Here is a 15579-nt window from a genome sequence, read left to right on the forward strand (position 1 = left end):
ATGAGAACTAGAATTGCTGAACTGAATTCCCTTTCAAAAGGGATTTCTAGCTTTAGGCAAGAAGGCTGTAAATCTGTATGCAAGAGATGATAAGAGAGTGAAGCCTGACAACCAGAGTCGTCTTTCTTCAATCTCCTTAGGTTTTACATCTTTCAAGATGGAGAGAGCAAGGCCAGACAGCTTCAGCTGTCCTCCAGTTACTCCTTCTTAGTCTCACGCAAGAGATAGAGAGAGCTGATAGCCAGACAACCAGCATTGTCCTCTACCAACATTTCTTTCCAAGTTTTACATCTTTGGAGATGTGGAGAGAGTGAGGTCAGACAGCCTAAGCCATCTTCCGTCAACTCCCTCCCTTCTGGCAGTTTGGTTCTGGCTTTTATTCTCTCAGACCAGTGGTCATCTGAGCTGAGAGACTAGAAGCTTCTGCCCTGGGTGGCTACACTAATACCTGTATCCTTGCACCCAGCATGGTCACACATGGTGGTGGTGTGCCATTGTCACCTGGTCTGTGAAGAAAGAATTATCATGTTCTTGGCATTGAGTCACAAAGTTCACCAGTGCAAGGTCACCATCTGTTATACTGTTTGAAGACTAGGTCTGAAACATTAGATGGTAGCATTATTCCCTCCCAGCTATCAGAGGGGCTAAACTTCCAGGCAGAAATGATCTTCTTGTTAATGTCAAGAAGAGGCCAAGCACCTTGGATAAGTGATGCTGATATTATTCCAGACACAACCATCAGGCGGGCAATATTGCATATCTCAACCTTGTAGTCTTGCAGTTTTATTTATCTCAGAATAGTTTTAACCAGGATGACCTTTACTCCACTTTATTTTCCACATAAATTCTGTTCAGAGAAGCCTCTATATGCTTTACTCACAAGATTCATAGGGAAACCACATGTTCAGGCTATCTATCACTCAGGCCTGCAACAATACTAGAGGCAGACGCCTGAGACTGATAGTAGTCTCATATGATTTGGCTGCTTGATACTGTAATGTCTTCATGTTCATTTTGTGATCCCTGATTGGCAGTCAGACTTTTAAAAGAAACTACTGAGATTGTCCTGTGTTTCCCTTTAAATATGCTTACTTTGCTCTAGACTCTTGATGTAAGTGCCAACAGATGACATATGAAAGATTGGCCCTTCCATATCATGTGCTACCTGTGTGACATGCAAAGCAGCAACTAGCACAATGCCTGTAAGGTAAAATGCACAAAAGCTTTTAAAGTTCATGATTTTCAATTAAACTTTTTTTAGTAATAAAAGCCCCAACTTTAAGTGATGAAAAAACCATCCAAACCTTGCTGTTATATTCCCTTGCAGCCATTTCCATTTTTTAGTACTGCATTAAGTGTACAATTCAAAACTTTCCATGTACCTGGCAGAGGAAACAGCTGTTCTTGTAAATGAGAGCATGACTTGTAATTCTTTATTTACATCTGCTAACTCGATTACCCCCTGCAACTAGAAAAATTAATCATTTATATCTCAAATTGGCCGATTGTTAGCAGCCCTGTGGAGGGGAAAAAAGTGCGCTAGTAAAACATTAATCTTACTCTGCTCGTCTCTAATTTACTAGTCCCAGAGCCGAGTTCACTGGTTTCTTGCTCCCATCAACCAAGTAAACCTGTTACAGGCTTTTCTCCATATTGGCATAATCAAAGCCAAGCTAACAATCCCTAAGGCCCTACTGTGCTTTCTGTTGCTGTGTAGCTTTATGTGACACAAAAAGAAGGTGCATTGCAGATTTTCCAAATATATTTGTTCATGTTCTCTTTTTAATGATGTAGAAAAGGAATCTGTTTACTGTTGCAGCATAGGGAAAGAGTGCAAGGGGGATTGGTGTACTAATGGTTCCATTTAGGTCATTGCAGTAGGATAGAAAACTAAAAAGATATTTGCATGCAGAAACAAACTGCCAATCATGAATGACATAATTTACAACCACTGAGGGTTGGCTTAGCCTGGTTCACACATGCAGAAACATGAGGTGGGAACAAAATGGGGGGGGGTAGAAAGCTGAGGGAGTAGGGTTGCCAACCTCCAGGTGGGACCTGGGGAGGATGGGGTAGAAATGTAATAAAATAAATAAATAAGTTACAAGTGACCTCCAGACTACAAAGATCGGTTCCCCTGGAGAAAATGGCAGCTTCAGGTCGACTCAGGCATCATATCCCTGCTGAGTTCCCTTCCCTCCCCAAATGCCATTCTCCCCAGGCTCCACCCCCAAATCTCCAGGAATTTTCCTACCAGGAGTTGGCAACCCATGGCAACACAGTGGTACTAAGAATGTATCCAGTCGCAGTGCAGGTGGTAGACTGGATTTCTGCTTCATTTGCTTTATAAGTTCTATGCAAATGGAAAACTAACACCAGAAGGAAAAACTTCTACCCTCTCTGTTTGCTTGGTGTGCTGGGAATTTACAGGGAGTTTTTAAAATAAGGGAGCAGCCCAGCTGTACAGGCTCCCCGGATGTACCCGCATCCTCTTTTCCAATTCTGTGCCTGGACAGCAAGGGAAGTACTGAGTCAAAGGCTCCCTACCCCCGTAATGCTCAGACCAGCACCAGCCTACTTCAACACCTCCCATCATGCAGGCTGCAGCAGCTGGAGGACCCCCTCTGGTGGCTGCCATGCCATATTCCTTGTATATCTTTTACAATCCTCAGCAGTTCACAGAGCAGCCCACCATGATGCAGCCCATGGCACACTACCCCTCGCAGCCTGTCTTCATCCCCCATGCAGAGCAACCCATGTATGATGACATCCAGCAGCCACCCCCAGGCCATTGTCTCGTCATCCACTCCCCAGTACCTGTAAGGTGCTCCAGCCAACCTAGGTCGTCTCAAATAGTCACTCGCTCAGAAGCAGGTATGTCAGAAGCAGGTAAACGTTTATTGAGAGCATCTAGTAAGCATGGATACACTGCAGCTTCAAAGCTGCCAATAACGAGCTGGACTACAAGGCATAACTTAAAGCAGGTTTTCATGATTACATCACAGGTTCAAGATCAAACGGCCTGGGAACCAGCTAGATAGCTGTCAGATAGGGCTTCTGACAGCTCCGTCCTCAAACAAGATGGTTCCCCGCAAACAAGATGGAGTTCTCCGTGAACTCCTCCCCCCCCCCGGTTTTGCACATGAGCTCCGGCCAGAGATTTACAATTGTATTGGGACCCACCCGTGTAAATCTTCGATCTGATATCGGGTCCCGCGCACAAAGCCGAGAGCTCGGCCATCTCCTCCACTGATTGCTCATGATTGTTTCTGTTTCAGTTTTACTTAAGTAGTTACCGGCAGGAAACGACTACATTGTCTCTTTGTTTCTGTAACCCTTTGTTTCTGTAACCTTGCGTATCAGCCCTATAAATGTACCCCCACTCCCCCTGTCATGTATTCCAACCTTGCGTGTCTCTTACTGAAATCACTGACTTCTGAAATAAATCTTTGAATCGCTGCTCTGCCTGGATTGAAGGTCTATTGCTGAAATGCTGTGAATTTGCTGGAGCCTGACAATAGCGTAACACAAGAGGAAGGAGGGAAACAGAAGTCTAAACACGGCACTGCTCATTAACTACTCAAGGTCAAGATAAAGGGAGGGGAAAGGAATAGGGAGTGGGAATCACAGAGCAACTGAATGGCAAGCACAGGCCTAAAACATGTCAAGAGCCTGAACCTGGGTCTGACAGCTTGTACGGGCCAGACCTGAATGTAAGGAAACAAACCAGCGATGGAGAGGAGAGCAGAGTACAACAGAGTACAGACTACCTCACAGTACCCCCCAGCAGACCAACCTACACCCCAGTGCATCAGTCGTGTCCCCACCATGCCACACAGCTGCATCCGCATCAGCTTCAACCAGCTACCACGCCCACAGGCAACCAACCGCAAGCACAACATGCTGCCCCCAGCCCTGGGCAGCACCAGGCTGGACAGCCACCTCGCATGGCTAGCGCCCAGCATCAGCAGAACCTTTGCCACATGTCCACATTGACTGCTAAGCCCCCTTCCTTAATGCCAGGGTTGAGTGCTCAGTCTCCACAAAGCAGCTTTCCCCAACAGGCTGTGAACACCATCCATGATCACCAGCAGCTACAGCATGGCTATACCAACATGGCCCATGTAACCCAGACCCACGTCCACATTGGAATTGCAGCCGCCCCACCCCCTCATCCTGGAGCTCCTAAGGTCATGCTGCTGCACCCCCCACAGACCCATGGTGGGCCTCCCCAGGAAGATGTGCCCCAGAGCAGTGTGCCCACTCTCTCCGCCTCCACACCCTCCCCATACACTTATATAGGGCACCACCAAGTTCAGTCTCATCCTTCCCAGCAGCTTCTATCCCACTCCCCTGGGAACTGAGGTCCACACTTCTCCCTGTGACCTGAGACCCCCTGCCAGCCTTGGCTCAGTTAAGAGTATAAGAAAGGCCCTGCTGGATCAGAGCCAGGCCCATCAAGTCCAGCAGTCTGTTCACACAGTGGCCAATCAGGTGCCTCTAGGAAGCCACTAACAAGACGAGTTCAGCAGCACCATCCTGCCTGTGTTCCACCGCACCCAAAATACTAGGCATGCTCCTCTGATACTAGAGAGAATAGGTATGCAGCATGACTAGTATCCATTTTAACTAATAGCCATGAATATCCCTTTCCTCCATGAATATGTCCACTCCCCTCTTAAAGCCTTCCAAGTTGGCAGCCATCGCCACATCCTGGGGCAAGGAGTTCCACAATTTAACTATGTGTTGTGTGAAAAAATACTTCCTTTTATCTGTTTCGAATCTCTCACCCTCCAGGTTCAACAGATGACCTTGCGTTCTAGTATTATGGGAGAGGGAGAAAAACATCTCCCTGTCCACTCTCTCCAAACCATGCATAATTTTATAGACCTCTATCATGTATCCCCTTTGCCGCCTGGGCCAGCCCTTGGGCCCATGGCAGAGGCCCCTGGGGGTGCAGTCTGGCCTGATTCGGATCCCCCTCGCTATGCACCTTCCTTTCCATTGGTTTAGTGAAGCCCACATGGAGTGCTGTCAGGATGGAGCAGGGCCCCTTCCCCTCACCCAGAGAAGGGCAGGGTTTCTTTTCTGTTATTTATGACTCAATTCGGGCTCTTAGAGCAAATGGCACTTTCCCACATTAACTTGACAAGGACATGACCAGATGGACAAACCTTGACTTTTTATTAAGTAAAAAATGTTTTAATTAAAAAAAAAAATCCAATAAAATTAAAAAAAATAAGGGAGCATTCCAAAATGTGATCCTTTATCTTTAGCCTGAAATGGTTTGGCATAGTCTCCCCACTCATTCTTCTGCATGTGTGGACCAAGTCTTAGGCCTGTGTTACTAGTTGATTGCTAATCACTGTGATGTTGCACCAAGTATTTCCTTTGAAATGAGGGCAACTATGCATGCAATTCCACCATATGCTCAAAGTTAATACACCAGCACAACACTCCCATGGATTCGCTATCTCTGGTGTGCTGATGTAGCATGCCTACAGTGCAGGGTTGCCAACCTCCAGGTAATGCCTGGAGATCTCCTGGATTTACAATCGATCTCCGTACAACAGAGATCATTTGCCAGAAGAATATCACTGCTTTGGAGGGTGGACTCTATGTCATTATACCTTGCTGAGGTCCCTCACCTCCCCAAACCCCACCCTCCACAGGCTCCAGTGCCACATTTCCATGAACTCCCCAACCTAGAGTTGGCAACCCTACTAAAGGACACTTCTAAGCTGACTGACAACCTTCTAAACCCATTGACTTCAATGGACTTAGCAGAGTGTAACAGCTTTGGATTTTACTCCTAGTGACTGAGGGCCCAATTCAGTGCAATGTTGCATGGTTAACTTCTCCTGTCAGCCTGCAACCCATTTAAATAGGGTTGCCAGCTCCAGGTTGGGAAATACCTGGAGATTCTGGGGGCATAGCCAGAGGAGGGCGGGGTTTGGACAGGTAAGGGACTTCAATGCCATAGAGTTCAATTGCCAAAATGGCCATTTTTTCCAAAGGAACTGATCTCTATCGGCTAGAGATAGTTGTAATAGCAGGAAATCTCCATCTACCACCTGGAGATTGGCAACCTGAGTCCGCCTCCCTCCCCGTGTCCCTGTCCCATTCACCACAGCTAGAAAATTGCACTGGCTGCTGCCTGCACTTGCCTGTTTGCCCGCTGCCCGGTGATAATGCCTGTGGACGCCTGGTGCCTCTGTGCTGAGCCAGGAGCCCACCCGCCTCCGCCTGGGTTGGAAGCATTGCAGAAGCTGCCCTCCCTCTGCTGGTGAAGGGGTGGTGATGGGTGGGCAAAGTTCTCCCAGAGCTTGCTGCTCTTCCCATTGCCTCTCTTCCCCTCTCCCTTTTCTTTCCACCCAGCCTGGGCTGGAAAGGAGAAGCAGCAGCTGTCCTAAGCTGGCGGCGGGGGAAGAGTTCTCCCGGAGCCGGCTGCTCTTCCCAGTGCCTCTCTTCCCCTCTCCCTTTTTCACCCAGCCTGGGCTGGAGGAGAAGCAGCAGCTGCCTTTGGCTGGGGGGCGGGGAGAGTTCTGCCAGAGCCTGCAGCTCTTCCCAGGTGCCCCTCTTTCCCCCTTATAAGAACATAAGAAAAGTCATGCTGGATCAGACCAAGGTCCATCAAGTGCAGCAGCATTGTCCTGCCTGTGTTCCACAGCACCTAGTATAATAGGCATGCTCCTCTGATCCTGGAGAGAATAGGTATGCATCATGACTAGTAGCCATTTTGACTTGTAGCCATGAATACCCCTCCATGAACATGTCCACTCCCCTTTTAAAGCCTTCCAAGTTCCTGGGGCAGGGAGTTCCACAATTTGACTATGTGTTGTGTGAAAAAATACTTCATTTTTTCTGTTTTGAATTTCTCACCCTCCAGCCTGGTGTGTGTGTGTGGGAGAATTCTCCCCTGTGGCTCTTCCTAGGTGCCTCCCTTTTCTTTCTACCCAACCTGGGCTGGGCAAGAGGCAGGCACTGCCCTTGGCTGGCTTGGGGAAAGGGATGTATTAAAATGAATGAGAGGATTGCCCATTTGAAACAGTGGTAGAGGCTGCACAGCCCATTGAAGATAATGGGAGCCACGATTGCCCATTGACTTGCATGGGCTCCACTGAAATAGGTTACAGCACAAAAAGAGTAGCAAAGAAAATGTGGAATGCATATTCCATTAAGGTCTTGGGGCCTAGCTACATTACTCTGGGACTGGAATGACAGCCCCCAGGACTAGTAGAAGTGTTCTGCGACTGGAATGACAAGCCCTGGAGTGGAATGACAAGCCCTGAGATTAGGCGAAGGGTTCTGCAACTGCAATTATAGCCCCAGGGGAGGAATGACAGCCCCTGGGACTAGCAGAAGTATTCTGGGACTGGAATAATGGGGCTGTCATTCCACTCTGGGGGCTGTCATTCCAGTCCCAGAGTAATGTAACTAGGCTCAGAGACCTTACTGGAAAATCCATTCCACATTTTTTTTGCAACTCTTTCTCCATGAAGCTAAGGGTGGCACACTTAGTTAGCCTCAGTGTTATCTTTACAATAATCCTCAGAGATAGCAAGAGACACTTTGTGTGTGTGTGTGTGTGTGTGTAGCCAAGGTCATCATGTGCAGTTTTGTGGTAAGAGTGGGATAAATGTGTTCTAGCCAGACAAGTGAGCTAAGCTTTATAAGTTCAGCAATAGACAAGGAAGCCAGCTGTGACCCCACGTGTTTTGCTGTTAAGTCACATCTGACTTATGTGACCACTGGTGGGGTTTTCAAGGCAAGAGACATTCAGAGGTGGTTTGCCATTGCCAGCCTCCGCATCACCACCCTGATATTCCTTGCTGGTCTCCCATCCAAATACTTGCCAGGGTCAAGGCTGAGAGTGTGTTCCTGGGCCAAGGTCACCCAGCAAGTTTCCATGGTAGAGTAGGGATTTGAACCTGGGTTTCCCAGATCCTAGTCCAACACCTTAACCACTACATCATGCTGGAGAACAACTAAGGAATTGTTAATTGTTTAAGCTAATTAAAATATTTTGTTCCACTGGAAGGAGGCCCAGGCTGCTTAGGAAGACTACAAGTAATGAAAGGAGGGGGAAAGTGGAGGTGCGGTGGTGGAAAGCAATGTAAGACAGGAAATTTAAATTTAAATGAGGAAAAGTAGAAGTGACCTCCCAGGAAGTGGTCCTGGAAGTGACATCACAGGAAGAGGCATGTCAGGGTTGTCCTCGAAGTGACATCACTTGCTAGGGTTGCCAACTGCCAGGTAGTAGCAGGAGATCTCTTGCTAATTCAACTGATCTCCAGCCGATAAAGATCAGATAATCTGGAGAAAAATGGCCGCTTTGGCAATTGGACTCTATGACATTGAAGTCCCTCCCCAAACCCCGCCCTCAGGCTCCACCCCCCAAATCTCCCGCTGGTGGTGAAGAAAGACCTGGCAACCCTATCACCTGCTTTTTGACCTGGAAGTGACATCACAGGATGTGACATCACAACATGACATCACATCCTTGATAAGCACTGCCCCAAAATCTCCAGGTATTTCCCACATGGGACCTGGCAACCCTATTCTCATATCCAGCAACGTCATTTGGGCAGATATACACATGACACAACCTGGTGAAAGATGTCTGCTTTTAAATGAGGTTTTTTTTTGTACTTCAAGCCCATCCGATACAGAGTGCAGCCAATTTCAACTGAAGTAAACACAGGAGCATCTGACAGTGAATGCTGGTAACTGCCAGTAAAGAACTGATCAGGTGTGAGCACTTGTCCCCATGGTAGTCCCACAAACAGCATGTGAGGGTCTCTGTCTTTGTGTCTCTGCTTTCCATCACCTGCTGTGTTATCAGTGAACTCGTAAAAGCAGTTCACACCTTCTGGTCTCAGGCGCCAGGCCTGATGGCCCATGTATCTTCCCCCCCCCGCTGTTCTTCCTGCCAGTACTCCCTCAGGCCGATGCGGCCTTGGAAGTGTGATAGCCGCACCAGACTTCCTGGGATCCGTCTGATGTTTTGTATTATGCCAAGCTTGTAACTTCCCATAACAATAAGTGTGAACCCCAGTGCCCCAGTGCCCTGGAGTCAATATATTCTGTAAACCCGTATAGCCCCTCACTTGCAACTTTCTACCTGTGCCTGTCTCATCTCCTGAAGGCTTCAATAAATTGATTGTTTCTGTATCAACGTCTGAGCAACTGATTTGGAGAAGCAAACTCAGAGAGGGGGATCTCTCACATTAAGTTGCAAGTCTTTGCCTCCCGGACTGCAGCTGTACCGCTTTGGACAGAATGTCAGCCGACGAGGACACCACCCCTAACCCCGATGCCCCCAAGGAACCGGACGAGCCGGAGAAGCCGGACCCTAAAGAGGAGGGAGCCAAGCCAAAGAAACCGAAGGGTCGCGCCCCCGACCAAGATCGGGACGGACGTCCCCGGGGGCTTACTTATTGGCTGGACTCTCCCAAGGGCTGGTCGCTCTCGCGGACCGCGGCGAAGGATCGCCGGTTGGCCTTCCCCAGCACGGGACTCGAAGGAGACCCGGCCCGCAAAGAGGCCCTCATGGAGGAAGAACGAAAGCAATGGCAGGAAGACCGCCGGGCTATGCAGGAGCAGATGGAGATCATGCAACGCGTAATGGGTGAGATGGCCACGACCCTAGATGCGCTGAAATTGCAACCTCCAGCCGGTGCTCCCCCAGACGGGGCCCCGGTAGTTCCGCCCGCAACCCCTGCCCCCCCGGCCCGTCGGGACCTGAAAGTCACGTATGACGGGTCGGGAGACCAGTTGACCTTTTTTATGGTCCAAGTAGACATTTTTATGCGGGAACAAGGCCGAACCTTCGTTTCTGAGGAGTCCCGGGTGCAGTACGTGGCTTCCTTACTGCAAGGGGAGGCGGCTGCCTGGATGGTGTTGCAGTATGAACTCCGCTCGCCGGTGCTGCGAACCCTGGACGAGTTCATGGTAGCACTCCGAAACCGTTTTGAGGACCCGACTCTAGGTGAGCGGGCTAAAGCCTCCCTGATGCAACTGCGCCAAGGGACTAAGTCGGTGGCGCAGTATGCAAGTGAGTTCCAGTCACTGGCTAGCCGAATTCTGGATTGGAGTGAGGCTACCTTGGTACAATGTTTCAGGGAGGGTCTCAACCCAGATCTCCAACATTGGGCCTTCATGCAAGGGAACCCCCCGGATGTGGAAGGTTGGGTTCGCCATGCTGCGGACATCGAGAATCGCAAACAACTCCTGAACTTGTCCAAGCAACGGATTGGGCGAGACCCCAGGTCCCGGGGTGACCGTGGCCGGGAACTCCGGCAAGGGGGTGGCGGGGTCCTCTCGGCCGCGGAACGCCGCAAGCGGTTCGAAGCCGGCGTCTGCCTGATCTGCGGGGGAAAGGGTCACTTTGCATCGCAATGCCCCTCTCGCTCAGGCCGTCCGACCCCTCCCCGCCAAACCCAGGCCGAGCCGACGAAACCGGCCGCCGACAGCCAGCCTCGCCGCAGAAGTGGACCACTGGGCCGGCGCTCCGGCGCACCCTCCGCTCTCCACGCGCGCCCCCAGGATGGGGTATCCGACTCTACGGTCCCATCGGGGTCCCGGATTACAAATACCGTCTTTGATTCGGACGGCTCCCCGGAAGCCACCACCCCGTCCCCCTCTTCCAGCGAGGAGGAAGAGTGGGAACAGCCGGCAAAAAACGCCGTCGGTCTGCTGTAGAGGGGGCTCCGCAGCAGACCGTCCCCATCGTTGTGCAAGGAGCTCCACCGATGGTAAGCGCCCAAGAGGACAATGTATTTGTGCGTGTTCATCTGTCCCTACCCAAAGGGGGTCCCCCATTAGAGGTCCCCGCGTTGGTCGACTCGGGGTGTGCCCGCACCATGATAAATGAGGAAACTGCCAAGAAGTTGGGTGTTCGGCGCAAGCGGCTTCCGGGACCCCTCCGTTTTTCCCAAATGGACGGGAGTGACTTTAAACGGGGCCCTGTGACCCACAGAACTGCAGCCGTGATTATGTCCGTGGGGGAACATTGGGAACGGTTGTATTTCACCATCGCCCCTATTGTAACCCCTGTGGTGTTAGGGATGAACTGGTTAAGGGGGCACAATCCCTCCATTGATTGGGTTAAACGGGTGCTTTCCTTCCCCGAAAACCCCTGTGGGTTGCATGACAAGGAACGGGTACTCGGAACTCCAGCCGCCGCACTGGTAGGGTCCCCCGCCCCAATCTCTCCTCAATTACCCTCTGAGTACTCGCAATTTACTGATGTTTTTGATGTTAGAGAGTGCGACGAACTGCCTCCCCACAGAGAAACGGACTGTGCCATCGAGATTGTAGGGGAAGGCAAACTGTCTAAGGGAAAGGTTTACCCCATGAGCCCTAGTGAAAAGACAGTGTTGCGAGACTATCTGGATGTCAATCTGGCGAGGGGCTTCATACGCCCCTCCAAGGCTCCTTATTCAGCCCCCGCTTTCTTTGTAAAGAAGAAGACGGGAGATTTAAGACTGTGTATTGACTTTCGCAGACTGAACGCAGTCACCCAGTCTAATGCTTACCCCCTCCCTCTTATTCCTGACCTTCTAGCACAATTAAAGGAGGGCCGAATCTTCACCAAACTGGACTTGGTAGAAGCCTACCACCGCATTCGCATCAAAGAAGGAGACGAACCCAAAACGGCCTTTTCCAGTTGTTTTGGGATGTTTGAGTACCTGGTCATGCCGTTCGGACTTTCGGGGGCTCCGAGTGTCTTTATGCAATTAATTAATGAGGTTTTGCATGATTTGCTGTTTCGGGGGGTGGTGGTATTTCTCGATGACATCCTCATTTATTCTGAAACCATGGAAGACCATGTGCGCTTAGTGCGAGAGGTGCTCCAGCGGCTGCGGGAGCACAAACTGTATGCTAAGGTGTCCAAATGTGAATTCCACCAACCCTCCATTACATTTCTGGGGTATGTGATCTCCCACCAGGGGTTGGAAATGGACCCCGCCAAGGTCCAGGCAGTGCAGGACTGGGAACCCCCCACTACCCGCCGCCAACTTCAGCAGTTTTTGGGGTTTGCCAATTTTTACCGGAACTTCATTCCTAACTTTGCCCAAGTTGCGCTTCCCCTCACTGCCCTGTTGCGTACCAAGGACAAGGGGGCTAGCGCCGCGCTTCCCTCAGCCCGTTTGCAATGGTCCCCCCAGTGCCAGCGAGCTTTTGAACGTTTGAAGCTACTTTTTTCATCCGAACCCGTTTTGGCTCACCCAGATTGCACCAAGCCTTTTGTGGTGCAAGTGGATGCCTCGGATGTAGCCATGGGCGGGGCCCTATTGCAGAGGGATGAGGGGGGACGGTTGAGACCATGCGCCTACTTCTCCAAGAAGTTTTCCCAGTCTGAAATCAACTGGGCTATTTGGGAGAAGGAGGCAGCAGCGGTCAAACATGCCCTTACCATATGGCGACACTTCTTGGAAGGGGCCGAACTGCCATTCGAAGTGTGTACCGATCACAAGAATCTTGAGGCCCTCAAGGGGGCTAGAAAACTCAATGCCAAACAGGTTCGGTGGGCCCAATTTTTCGCTAAGTTCCGGTTCACTCTCAGACATGTCCCTGGCAAAGAAAATGCCCTAGCCGACGCTTTGTCACGACTTCCCCAGTATCGCAACGATTTCGATCGCCCAGTCGACTCCCTGTTCACTCCCGAGCAGCGAGGGGAAGTCCCTAGCTTAGCCGTCACCACCCGGTCCCAAGCCCGACCACCGGAGACCCCCCCTACACTCAAAGGCATTCCGGAAGCCTTCCAACAGCGACTCCGGGACGCCTCCTTGCAGGAGGAGGAGCATCATCTCCTCCCCACTGGCCTGGAACGTACCAACACTTGGTGGGTGCAAGGGGGGAAACTGTACGTCCCCTCCTCTCTTCGCAAGGAAGTATTGGGACTTGTACATGGTGCCAGGCTAGCGGGTCATTTTGGTTTCATAAAAACGCTTCACCTGGTTCGAAGACAATTCTGGTGGCCCGGTATGAGATCTGATGTAGAGTTGTATGTGCGCAGCTGCCCCATCTGCGCCACAGCCAAGAAACGGATGGGAAAACCCCCAGGGCTTCTCAAACCGCTTGAGAGCCCCTCCCGTACCTGGGAAGTCATCGCCATGGATTTTATCACCGACCTACCTCCGAGTCGGGGAAAAACGGTTCTTTGGGTTATCACAGACCTCTTTTCCAAACAGGTTCACTTCGTTCCATGTGCAGGCCTTCCTTCAGCCCAGGGCTTAGCTAAACTGTTCATCACACACGTCCTCAGGCTACACTCGATCCCGAGGAAGGTCCTCTCCGACCGGGGGGTCCAGTTTGTTGCCAAATTCTGGCGGGCCTTCCTAAAGTTAATGGGAGTGGAAGAGCAGGGCCTTTCTTCCGCCTATCACCCCCAAACGGATGGTCAAACGGAACGAGTAAATGCGGTGGTAGAATGTTATTTGCGTTGCTATGTAAATTTCCACCAGGACGACTGGGTCGACCTGCTGCCATTTGCCGAATATGCGTATAACAATGCGCCTCATTCCTCTACCGGCTTTAGTCCTTTCCAAGTTATATACGGGACGGATTTCGGCCCTTTCGGTTCTGCCCCCGTCTCACCAGAGCTCCAGTCTACCCCTGACCTTCAGGAGTGGATTCAGGTGGTTAAATCCACCTGGCCATGGTTGCTCAAAAATCTGGAAAGGGCAAAAAGCAAGTACAAGGAACAAGCAGACAAACACCGGTCTCCGGGATGGGAACTCAAGGTGGGGGAGCAAGTCTATCTGTCCACCAAAAACCTCCGCTCTCTTCGCCCCTGCAAAAAACTGAGCGACCGTTATGTGGGACCTTTCCCCATTACCAGAGTAATCAACGAGGTTACGGTGGAACTGGACCTCCCGAAAACTCTGAAAGGAGTCCATCCAGTCTTTCATATAAGCCTCCTCAAACCCTATGTGGCAGCCCCCCAGTTCCACCCCCCTCCCGCACACGAGATTCCTACCGTAGTAGGAGGGGACACCCATTTGGAAATATCCAAGGTTTTAGACTCCAAATGGAAGAAAGGGAAACTGTTTTACTTTGTTCGCTGGAAAAACCTTGGCTCCGCTCATGACGAATGGGTGGCCGCACCCCACATGGCGGCTCCTCGCTTAGTCCGGGAATTCCACCTCGCTTATCCCGATAAGCCTCGTCCTCTCGGGGACCCCGGGGGGGGGCCTTAAGGGGGGCAGAATGTGAGGGTCTCTGTCTTTGTGTCTCTGCTTTCCATCACCTGCTGTGTTATCAGTGAACTCGTAAAAGCAGTTCACACCTTCTGGTCTCAGGCGCCAGGCCTGATGGCCCATGTATCTTCCCCCCCCCGCTGTTCTTCCTGCCAGTACTCCCTCAGGCCGATGCGGCCTTGGAAGTGTGATAGCCGCACCAGACTTCCTGGGATCCGTCTGATGTTTTGTATTATGCCAAGCTTGTAACTTCCCATAACAATAAGTGTGAACCCCAGTGCCCCAGTGCCCTGGAGTCAATATATTCTGTAAACCCGTATAGCCCCTCACTTGCAACTTTCTACCTGTGCCTGTCTCATCTCCTGAAGGCTTCAATAAATTGATTGTTTCTGTATCAACGTCTGAGCAACTGATTTGGAGAAGCAAACTCAGAGAGGGGGATCTCTCACACAGCACCCACAGACAAGGAGTCCAAAAGAGAGCTGATTTATTGGAAAACATACAGGTAGGCAGAGCTTACAAGTACATTGGCACAAATGGCAATTGGGAGCACAGGGTAGGCCTAAAAGGGAAAGTATTAGTCACAACAGGTCAAGGCGGCCCCCCTTCTACTGAGGAGCCGTTCCCACAGGAGATAGCACTGGAACAGGAATTCAGCAGTTAGCAAGTTCAGCCTTGAGAGGCACCTGGTGGAATCGAAACTAAAACAGTCACAGTCTGACAGGCTGCTTAGAGCTGTGGAAAGCAGGCCTGACATCAGGGCAACTAACTGATGCCATTCCTTTACACCTGGAAGCCTGATCTGTTATCCCCTTACTAACAGAATGCCCTGTCCCTGAGCTCTGGACAACTTCACAACTGCACAGATGGTGCTAATGTGTGGAAGAGTTTCTAGGTCCTTTGTCCTCCTTCTTTCTGAAATTAAGCTCTCTCTTGAACTTTGGAGTAGGGCTGTCGATTCGGTTCGTCCCGAACTGAGAAACAGCCAAATTTTCCCCGATTCAGCAGTTTCTAGTTCGGATGAAACTGAATTCAAAAAAGGCGGAAAACAACGAGCTGAATTCAGCGAGTTTGGGGTGATCGCTGAATAAATTCGGCAAATTCAGGGGCTCTGAATCAGCATAACCATAAAGGCATTAAAAACACATTCGCGCCTTTCCATGGCTCTGGGGGGCATGTTTGGAGGTAGAGGCCCCAAACTTTCAGTGTAGCTTGAGGTGACCCTTCCTGCAAGAACCCCCAAGTTTGGTGACGATTGGGGCAGGGGGTCCAGAGTTATGGGGCCCGAAAGGGGTCCACCCCAAAATCGCCCATTACAGCCTTTAAAAACACATTCGAGTTGGGGCATGCCATTACCCCAGCCCGGGGGTCT

The 15579-nt window shown here is 50.7% G+C and overlaps 1 pseudogene; it reads left to right on the forward strand.

Annotated features, from left to right (window-relative positions):
* The first annotated feature begins 1196 nt into the window (after positions 1-1196).
* On the forward strand, positions 1197-4364 carry LOC130488019 (ataxin-2-like protein; annotated as a pseudogene).
* Positions 4365-15579: the final 11215 nt, after the last annotated feature.

Source organism: Euleptes europaea, chromosome 15 (assembly GCF_029931775.1).
Source record: "Euleptes europaea isolate rEulEur1 chromosome 15, rEulEur1.hap1, whole genome shotgun sequence".
Lineage (NCBI taxonomy): Eukaryota > Metazoa > Chordata > Lepidosauria > Squamata > Sphaerodactylidae > Euleptes > Euleptes europaea.